Raw genomic sequence first — 9,115 nt, forward strand, 5'->3', positions numbered from 1 at the left:
TCAGGAGGTACATCAATAAGACTCTTACGCTGGACTTCCAGAGGGCAGACTTTGGCCTATTTAGGAGACTTATTCAGAGAGTTCCCTGGGAAGCAGCCCTTTAAAACAAAGGAGTTGAGGAAAGCTGGGTGTTCTTCAAAACAGAGATTTTGAAGGCACAGGAACAGACTGCCCCTGTGTGCTGAAAGAGGAGTCGATGAGGCAAACACCCAGCCTGGAGGGGCAAGGAGGGTTTGGATGAACTCAGGAATAAAAGGAGGATGTATCATTTTTGGAAGGAGAGTCAGGTCCCTCAGGAAGTGTTTAAGGGGGCTGCTAGAGCATGTAGGGAAAAAATTAGGGAGGCCAAAACTCAGTTTGAACTTAAAATGGCAACTTCTGTAAAGGATAATAAAAAAGGTTTCTACAAATGTATTAACAGTAAAAGGAAAGGTAAGGCCAAACTTTGCTCTCTATTGGATAAGGGAGGGAATTTAGTAACTGCAGATGAGGAGAAGGCAGAAGTGCTTAATGACTTCTTTGCCTCACTCTTCAGTCGGAAGATGTCTTGTCCTCAGGACAACTCTTCTCCTGGCTTCACTGATGGTGTGAGGTAACAGAATGGTCCCCCCATTATCCAAGAAGAGGCACTCAGAGAACTGCTGAGATGCTTGGATACTCATAAATCTCTGGGCCCCGATGGGATCCATCCCAGGGTGATGAGGGAGTTGGCAGATGAGCAATCAGTCAACAGTCCTGGCTCACTGGTGAGGTTCAGGTGACTGGAAGCTGGCCAATGAGACACCCATTGACAAGAAGGGTGGGAAGGAGGATCCCAGTAACTACAGACCAGTCAGTCTGACCTCAGTACCTGGCAAGATAATGGAACTGTTTATATTAAGTGTCATCACACAGCACCCACAGGAGGGCCAGGGTCTCAGGCCCAGCCAGCACGGGTTTAGGAGGGGCAGGTTATGTTTGACCAACCTGATCTCCTTTTATGGCCAGGTGACCTGCCTGGTGGATGTGGGAAGGGCTGTGGATGTTGTCTGTTTGGACTTCAGCAAGGCCTTTGACACTGTCTCCCACAGCACACTCCTGGATAAGCTGCAGCCCACGGCTTGGACAGGAGCACTCTGTGCTGGGTTAGGAACTGGCTGCACGGCTGGGCCCAGGGAGTGGTGGGGAATGGTGCTGCATCCAGCTGGGGACAGTCACCAGTGGTGTCCTCAGGGGTCTGTGCTGGGGCCAGCTCTGTTTAATATTTTCATTGATGACATGGAAGAGGGTATTGAGTCTTTCATTAGTAAATTTGTAGACAACACTAAGCTGGGAGCGTGTGTCAATCTGTTGGAAGGTAGGATGGCTCTGCAGAGAGATCTGGAATGGTTGGATCAATGGGCAGAGTCTAATAAGATGAAGTTTAATGAGTCCAAGTGCCCAGTCCTGCACTTTGGCCACAATAACCCCTGCAGTGCTCTAGGCTGGGGACGGTGTGGCTGGGCAGTGGCCAGGCAGAAAGGGACCTGGGGGTTCTGGTGACAGCAGGCTGAACATGAGGCAGCAGTGTGCCCAGGTGGCCAGGAAGGCCAATGGCACCTGGCCTGGATCAGGAATGGTGTGGCCAGCAGGAGCAGGGAGGTCATCCTTCCCCTGGACTCAGCACTGCTCAGGCCACACCTCGAGTGCTGTGTCCAGTTCTGGCCCCTCAGTTTAGGGAGGATGTTGAGATGCTTGAACACGTCCAGAGGAGGGCAACAAAGCTGGTGAAGGGCTTGGAAAACCAGCCACATGAAGAATGACTGAGGGAGCTGGGGTTGTTCAGCCTGGAGAAAAGGAGACTCAGAGGTGACCTTATCACTCTCTATAACTTCCTGAAGGGTGGCTGCAGACAGCTGGGGGTTGGTCTCTTTCTCCAGCAGCAACTGACAGAACGAGAGGACACAGTCTTCAGCTGTGTCAAGGGAAATAAAGGTTGGATATTAGGAAGAAGTTTTTCATGGAAAGAGTGATTAAATACTGGAATAGTCTGCCCGGGGAGGTGGTGGAGTCACGTCCCTGGATGTGTTTAAAATGAGACTGGATGTGGCACTCGGTGCCATGATCTAGTTGAGCTGTTAGGGCTGGGTTGGACTCGATGATTTTAAAGGTCTCTTCCAACCTACACATTCTGTGATTCTGTGAATCTGTGATGATGTGATTCTGTGGTGTAGGGAACAGGAACGGGGTGAATGTTTTTGGCGTGCTCCCCGTGCCCCGTTTCAGGGGATCAAGCTCCTCCCAGGCCATCTCAGTCACTGAGGAAGCGCAACCCCTGGCTACCTGCTTGGAAAAATGCCTTGATAGGCAAATTTGTGTAGCCATGAGGTTGTGACCAAGGATAAACGCTCCATTCCTTGGTCAGGTCGCCCGAGGATCTCATGGGGCCAGGAAGGGTCAAGGTCTCCAGCTCCATGCAGGAGGAACGGCAGAAGGAGGGAGGAGGGATTCGGGAGGGATAGAGGAGGGGTGAAAGAGGGATGGCAGGAGGGATGCAGGAGCCACCAGGCACCGCAGCTGGACAGGAGAGGGCACCAACAGCCCTGTTATCCACAGCCGAGTCCGGATTTAGGGAATGCGCACCGCGAGTCAGAGCCCAAAAGCATCTCAGACCCCTTTGAATCCCCCTTTTTTGGGGGCGCAACTACCCCTTCTCCCCGCAGGATCCAGGGTGGGGGCCCTGGGGGCTGAGGGGGGGGGGATCAGGATCTGGTAACCCGTGGGGTGTTCCGCTTGTATCCAGATCCAGTTCTCCAGCAGGGATGATCCCAGCTATTTATTTCTGAACCCCCTCATGGGAGAAAATCTCGAGGTTTGTTTTTTCCCGCGGCGTAATGACCCCAACAGGTGCTTTTCCTGCCTGACGGCCGAAAATAACTCCCAGGGTTTGGCTTCCTGCAGTTCCTGCTCCAGTCCCAGTTCCCTCATTCATCTTTTGGGCCAAAACATCCTAATCTGGGAAGAGAAGGCCCCAGGGAACCAGGGGGACTCCCTGGAAACACTTTCCTTTGCTTTCTCCTGCTCATTTGGGGATGAAATTGTCCTGGAGAAGGAATTTTTGGACTCAACTGTAGCAGACACATTTGTCCCCAAATCTGTTTTGGGGAGCATCTGGCTTTCATCCCATAGCAAGGGACAGGAGAGTGATTTGAGGGGCTCCCTTCTCTATTCCTTCTGCAGCATAAATATAAAATAATATTAATAATAAACAATTAATTAGTTATTGCTGTTGTTGTTGCTATTATTATTAATAATATTTTTTTCTCTATTTGTTCTTTTTCTCCTCTCTCCCTCATGGGATGCTCCTTCCCAGAGGCCATGCCCCATCTGCTCCCTTTGGGTCCATGGATTTAATTGCTTTTGGGGAGTGCAATGGCTGGGGTAAAGGGAAGCCCCTCAGCCACTGCAGTTCACGTTGGTCTCTACCTTTTCAAGAGCATTTATTTAGGGATATGAAACCGGGAGCCTCAGTTGCCCCTGGGGCTGGGGTGATCCCTTGTCTTCCGGAGAGGACCCTGGGCTTCTTTCCCAATTTCCCAGTTTCCAATATCTGGGTACCTTTTAATCCCAGGGGATCTCTAGAGGTGCAACATCCCAGCTCCTGCCCCCTGTAATACTTTGGGAAGAGTGAGCCAGTGTGAGTGTCCTGGGGACACATGGGTGTCATGGGGAGGCTCCTTCACTGCTCCATCCACATGTTCCCAACCTGGATGGAGGAGATGGACGTATGGATGGCAAACACTGCTCCAGCCAAGGCTTTTCTTGGAAAGGGCTGCCTCTGGGATGAGAGAGGAAATTTGGGGTTCCTGCCTTCACAACACCATCTGGGGTCTCTGCCCTTCAGCCTGGGGCTTTTTCCAGCCTTTCCCAGCAAGGGAATGAATGCAGAGCCTGCATTCCCGCTCACCCACTCCCGCTCTGCTCCCCGAGATCTCGGCGAGAATCTGGGGGACGTCAGCCCCCAAAACTGCAGCCGCCCAGCTGACACCCTTGGCCCGTGCAGCACTGATGAATCCCCCTTTTCCCTCCTCTCCAGCCTCTGCAGCCGTGCGACACCACTGCGGCAGCAGGTCCGGGGCATCACCGCGCGGCCTCCCGGGCACAGATCCCTGCGGGGCTCCGCAGTGTGAGGCGGGGGGACTCCGCGCTGCCCCAGATCCCCCAGGCCTCGGGAGAAGCGGCTGGAAAGGCAGCAGAAGCTCCCACGGAGCTGATGCACTCCGAGCTCGTGGCAGGGCCTTCTGGCCTGGCGTCTCCGAGGAAGGCGCCCGGCTGTGGGAACGTCTCCCCGATGGTGGCGGGGCTGCTGTGAGCGCTGTGGAATGTCACATGTCCCGCTGCAGCGTCCCCGTCCTGGCCGAGCCATTCCCCGGGGATCTCCTGGGATGCGGCTTTTGCCGGCGCTCGGATTGCTCGGGCGGTGTTTGTGCCGCTCTGGGCCCACGGGGGAAACGATTCCAGATGGAAGAGAAGTGGATCAGGGCAGGAGGCGGATCCCCTGTGCTGATAAGGAATTTTCCACGTCTTCCGTAGGAACCTGCAGGTTTATGCCTGTGGGAAGGGTTTGAGCAGCTTTTCCTACAACACAGAGAACCTACCCAGTGAATTGCTGTCCTGAATTAATTTCTGGATATAAAAGAACTCGCCTTAAATTGGTTGGAAGGCAATAATCTGGGCAGCAGCAGGGTGCAGGGCTCAGAGGCTGCAGGAGCTGGGTGGAAGAAGAGCTTTCCTCTTGGAGGATGGTGAGGTGGTTACAGTCTGCGAGAGTCTGAGTGGGGGAAAAGCTCCGTTACCAAACCCAAGAGCTGTAAGTGACAGCTGGAAGCTAAAAGCAGGGAATTTAAAAATAGAAATATGGGACAAAATGCTGAAGTGAGAGATTAGGGCTTGGGGAGCAGCAACCATGGTTTCTTTTTTGTACCTCTCCCTGCTCACTCAGAGGAACTAATCCAGCCCAGCCCAGTCCTCCTTGGACATTTCCCACTCTCGCTGTCACTCCTTCATCCTGTTTTCTCCTTTACCCCAAATCCTTCCTTTCCACCGCTCCTGTGGTGTCTCCTGGTGTCCCCAGGCCATCACTGCCTCAGGTCTGGAGGTGACCCTGGGCTCTTCCTGCCATAACATCCACTCAGCTCTTCATCCCCTCCCCAATATTTCCCCAAAGATCAATCAGAAAATTATTTTACCATCTCCAAGATCCATCAAGGAAAGTAGTTGCCCTCATTCTGCGCTTGTAGCAAAACGGGACTCACATTTTTCCTTTTACATTTTCGTCCCTCATAACCTTTTTTTTTTTTTTTTTTCCCTTTCCTGAGCAGTCACTGTTTCACACCAGTCTTTGCCTCTGAAGGATCTATCATCACTTCTGGGTGTTCCAGAGCCCTGGCAGCAGCGAGCTCCCTCCTCCCGCGGCGTGGCACAGTGGGCGCTGTCCTGCCCTTCCACGGGCTACTGCAAGTGAAACCAACAGCGGTGGCCCTGGAAAGGGGGCGAAGGGTTTGAACCGTCCTCGAAACTGCCTGGCAGGGCTGGAGAGGTTTAACCCCCTCCTGCCCTGCAGAGCCGGCTGGAAGCGGTTGCAGGAGTAGCTCCGAGCCCCCAGCCTGGTTTGATAACACTCCCGGGGCTCCCTGGGGAATACAGGAACCTCGGTGTGCTGAGGAAGAGGCGGCAGCGCGGAGGCAAATGGCCGGATCGGGCTGTGGGGGCGGACCTCGGCACAGACCTCTGCCCTACCCCGCTGCCCTGCCAGGGGCCGTGTGCCAGAGCTCTCTGGGCTCCGATCCGTTTTCTCTTCCAGCCAGCCATGTCTCAGCAGTTCCTCCCTGACAGGGCAGCACAAAAGCCTAGCAATGTCCTGTTGTGCCAAGGCATCCGGCACAGTGACCCAGCTACCTGTGGGCAACATCTGGCCGGCATCTGGCAGGCATCCGAGTGGGGCCTGACCCATTTGCTTACTGTGCGAATCTGCAGCATCATGGATATAGCATCTACCCAGGCTAGAGGCAACTGAGACACATCTTTGTGCCAGCACAGGGCTGAGGGATCACAGGCACCTCTTGAGACTGAGTTTCTCCCTCAGCACACAGGTACCACTGCCAACCTGCCATTCCCAAACTGTTCTGAGTGACAGAGGTGGGATGTGCTCAGTAGGAAAAGGGAATCCACAGGGAAACAGCCTTTCCTTCACCCATCTCGGGGATTTGCCTGTTAAATTGTCTTCTGGGATATTTTCTGTGTCGTGTCTTTGCTGCTGTGCATCTCCTGCCAAGCCCAGATGGGGATGCACCACCCTAGAGAAGTCTGGGGTTCCTTGCTCCCCAAATAGCTTCCCTGGGCCATGTATCCCATTAAATGGGAGAGAAACCGAACATATGTTGTAGACCAGCTGTGTCCTGAGTCAGGTCCCCAGGGCTCTGTGTCACTGGCACACACAGTGTGGTGGCCCCCAGCACTGTGGGATGAGCATCACTCTGAAACATCTCAGCACAGTGGAGGCCTCTTTGAAAAACTCAGGGGTTTCCCTTTGTTTGCCGCTTCTTTCTTTGCCTTGTGCCATCCTGTGTGGAACCACTGGACCGTGGCACTCAGGGGGTCACTCATCCTAATTAATGTCTCTCAGAGCCATCAGCCCTTCAAGCACACATCCCCATGCTGCTGGCACCAGCCACACTCCTAATTAACTTTCCTAATTAAGAGGCCCCTTTCCATGACCAGAAATGCTGTGGAATGGTCACCATGATGGAAGAGGTGGAGAAATCCTCAACTTCTACTGCCCTGATCACCCAGAATGGCACAATGGAGATGCTCTTTGTGCAGGTAAACTGAGGCAGGAGGGGGAAACTCACACCCCAGAGAAAGACAGGCAGAAGTGAGCTCCCCACGCCCTGACTTGTCTCCCTTGAAAAGCATTTCTTGGCTCCTGCCAAACCCTGGGGGTTCAGTCAGGGTTTGGTCTCAGCCAGCCCTGACATGCCACAGCCTCAGGTGGATCCCGCTGACATTGAGCCAGACACCAACGGTCCTCTGCTGCCGTGGCCACCAGCTGCTTCTGTCCCCAGCTCACAGGAGCTGGTGCAGGAAGCCACACCATGTCCCCTGTTTGTCCACTTCATCCCATCTCTCCCTGTGTACCAAGGGTATTTATCTGTAGCAGCATCATCCAACACTCTGGGATCTTCACAGCTTATTGAAGCTCTCTGGACATTTTCTCTTTAAAAACTCCAGAAAGAGCCTGCAAGACCTGAATAACTTTCCTAGTGTTTGATGCTCACCAGAAAATTATTTTTCATGGGTTTTTAAGGAGTTCCTGACTCTCTTTGGACACATCCTTGGTGTCAGGAGAATGAACAGATGATCCCTGTCTATCAAGAATGGCTTTGTGCAATCACCTCTATCAATTTGGTCATCCAACTTCTGCAGCCTTTGCCCATGCTGAGGGACACTTTGCTTGGGCTGGTGAGAGAGCTCAGACCCCCTCTGGCAGGGAGGGTCCTGCAGCTCATTTTTGGCATAACTTGGGGGGGTTTAGGGGTTCTGCTAAAATTGAGCATTCAAGGGCACAAATTCAGGCAGGGAGAACAAGCTGCAAATCCACAAAGGAAAAGGAGTGGTTTTAATCTCTGTTTGGGAGATTTGCATACAATTAGGCCGGGCCCTGTCTGCATTTGCTTCCGCATTGCACTCCCGTGAGGAACCTGCCGGTTTTCCTGCCCTGCTCCCAGCCAGAGGTTGATTGCAAGGACACTCACCCTGGGAAGGTAGTGGGAAAGGGGTTTTTGGGCTCTCTGGGAATGCCCTTTCCGCTCTCAGTAGCCCAGCCTGAGCACCCCTATCCCACCCCCTACCTCTGCATTTAGGGGCTCAGCCATAGGGGGCATCAATTTTCCCTGCAGTAGAGGAGGTGTGAGGAGGTGCTGCGGGATGTGAACGCTCCATAAATAGCGCTGTGTTTACAGGAGCCCGTGAGGCTCGGTTTATTTTTCTCTCTGCACAGCAAACAGATCATTCAGACCGAACTAAGCTCACCTCACCCTGATGCTGGCACAGCCCAGTGCCCAGCAGTGGCACAATGCCACAGTCTCCAGACAGCCCTAGGAGGCTGGGACCCCCAGCTCTTTGCTGGCCACTTGCTCAAGGGAGAGAGCAGGCACCTCCTGGGACAGCAGCTGATGGAAAATCAGCCCTGGGCTGGGCTGGTCCCACAGCTGATCCCATCCCTGCTGTGGGGTGTGTGGGCTCTGATGAAGAGAGGGATGAGGGGCAGCCCCAAGGGGCAGATCCAAGGGTTGGGACATCTCTCACGAGGCAGAGCAAAGCAGGGGACAACTCTAGTCCCAAGTCTCACCAGAGGAGGGAGAAGGCACGGGGAGAGGTGCAGATGAGGGTCGGAAGAGTCTCCTTGCCCCACGGCTGAGGTCCTGTTCCTTGCAGCATTTGGATAAACCAGCCGCATTCCTTGGAAGTGATTTATGTAAGATGAGCTGTGCAGGTGCCTGGTGCACATCCAGCGGTCCCTGGAGGGATTGGGTGGTTCAGCTCCATCAGTGAGATCGAGCCCTCAGATCCATTTTCTCTGTACTTCCCAGCCCAAGGAGGGGAATTGAGGGATGTCCATATTCCCCCAAATTTGTCCTAGAACCTTGAAGAGTGTCTGGTCCAGTCTCAGCAGCAGTTCGGGGCCACCATTCCTTCACATGCCTTGTGTGGACAGACCCTTCCCCTGCCCGAGGGACACAGCCCCTTCCCAGTCCGAGGAGTGAAGCAGTTCAGAGATGAAGAGTGCTTTAGGGGTCTCACCCCCCCACCCACTCCAGCGGTGATTTTGGGTCAGGCAGTGTCAGCCAGAGCTCGGGTGAGCACCAGAGCTCCTCACTGAGGCCGTTCGGGTCTGACCTGGGATCCCGACGCCACCCCGGGGCACAGCCCAGAGCAGCGCTGCCGGTGCTGGGGACGGGCCGGCTCCTCGCCCATCCCAGCTCAGGCTCTGCCTCCGCCCTCCCCGCCCCGCCCCGATCCTCTGCTCACACCCGACTTCAAAAACCGGTTTTAGCGTTAAAACCGGAGCCCGGCTAGTGTCAGCAGCGTTGAGGCT

At 54.2% G+C, this 9,115-nt stretch overlaps 1 protein-coding gene across 1 annotated transcript in view; it reads left to right on the forward strand.

The window, feature by feature from the left end:
- The first annotated feature begins 8,546 nt into the window (after positions 1 to 8,546).
- The window catches only part of UBE2T (ubiquitin conjugating enzyme E2 T), a 176,915-nt gene continuing 176,346 nt past the window's right edge, over positions 8,547 to 9,115 (forward strand). The window contains exon 1 of the mRNA XM_066335695.1: positions 8,547 to 8,550. The gene's annotated coding sequence lies outside the window, so the exon portion shown is untranslated. The remainder of the gene's footprint in view (positions 8,551 to 9,115) is intronic.

Source organism: Sylvia atricapilla, chromosome 25 (assembly GCF_009819655.1).
Source record: "Sylvia atricapilla isolate bSylAtr1 chromosome 25, bSylAtr1.pri, whole genome shotgun sequence".
In the NCBI taxonomy this organism is placed as follows: Eukaryota; Metazoa; Chordata; class Aves; order Passeriformes; family Sylviidae; genus Sylvia; species Sylvia atricapilla.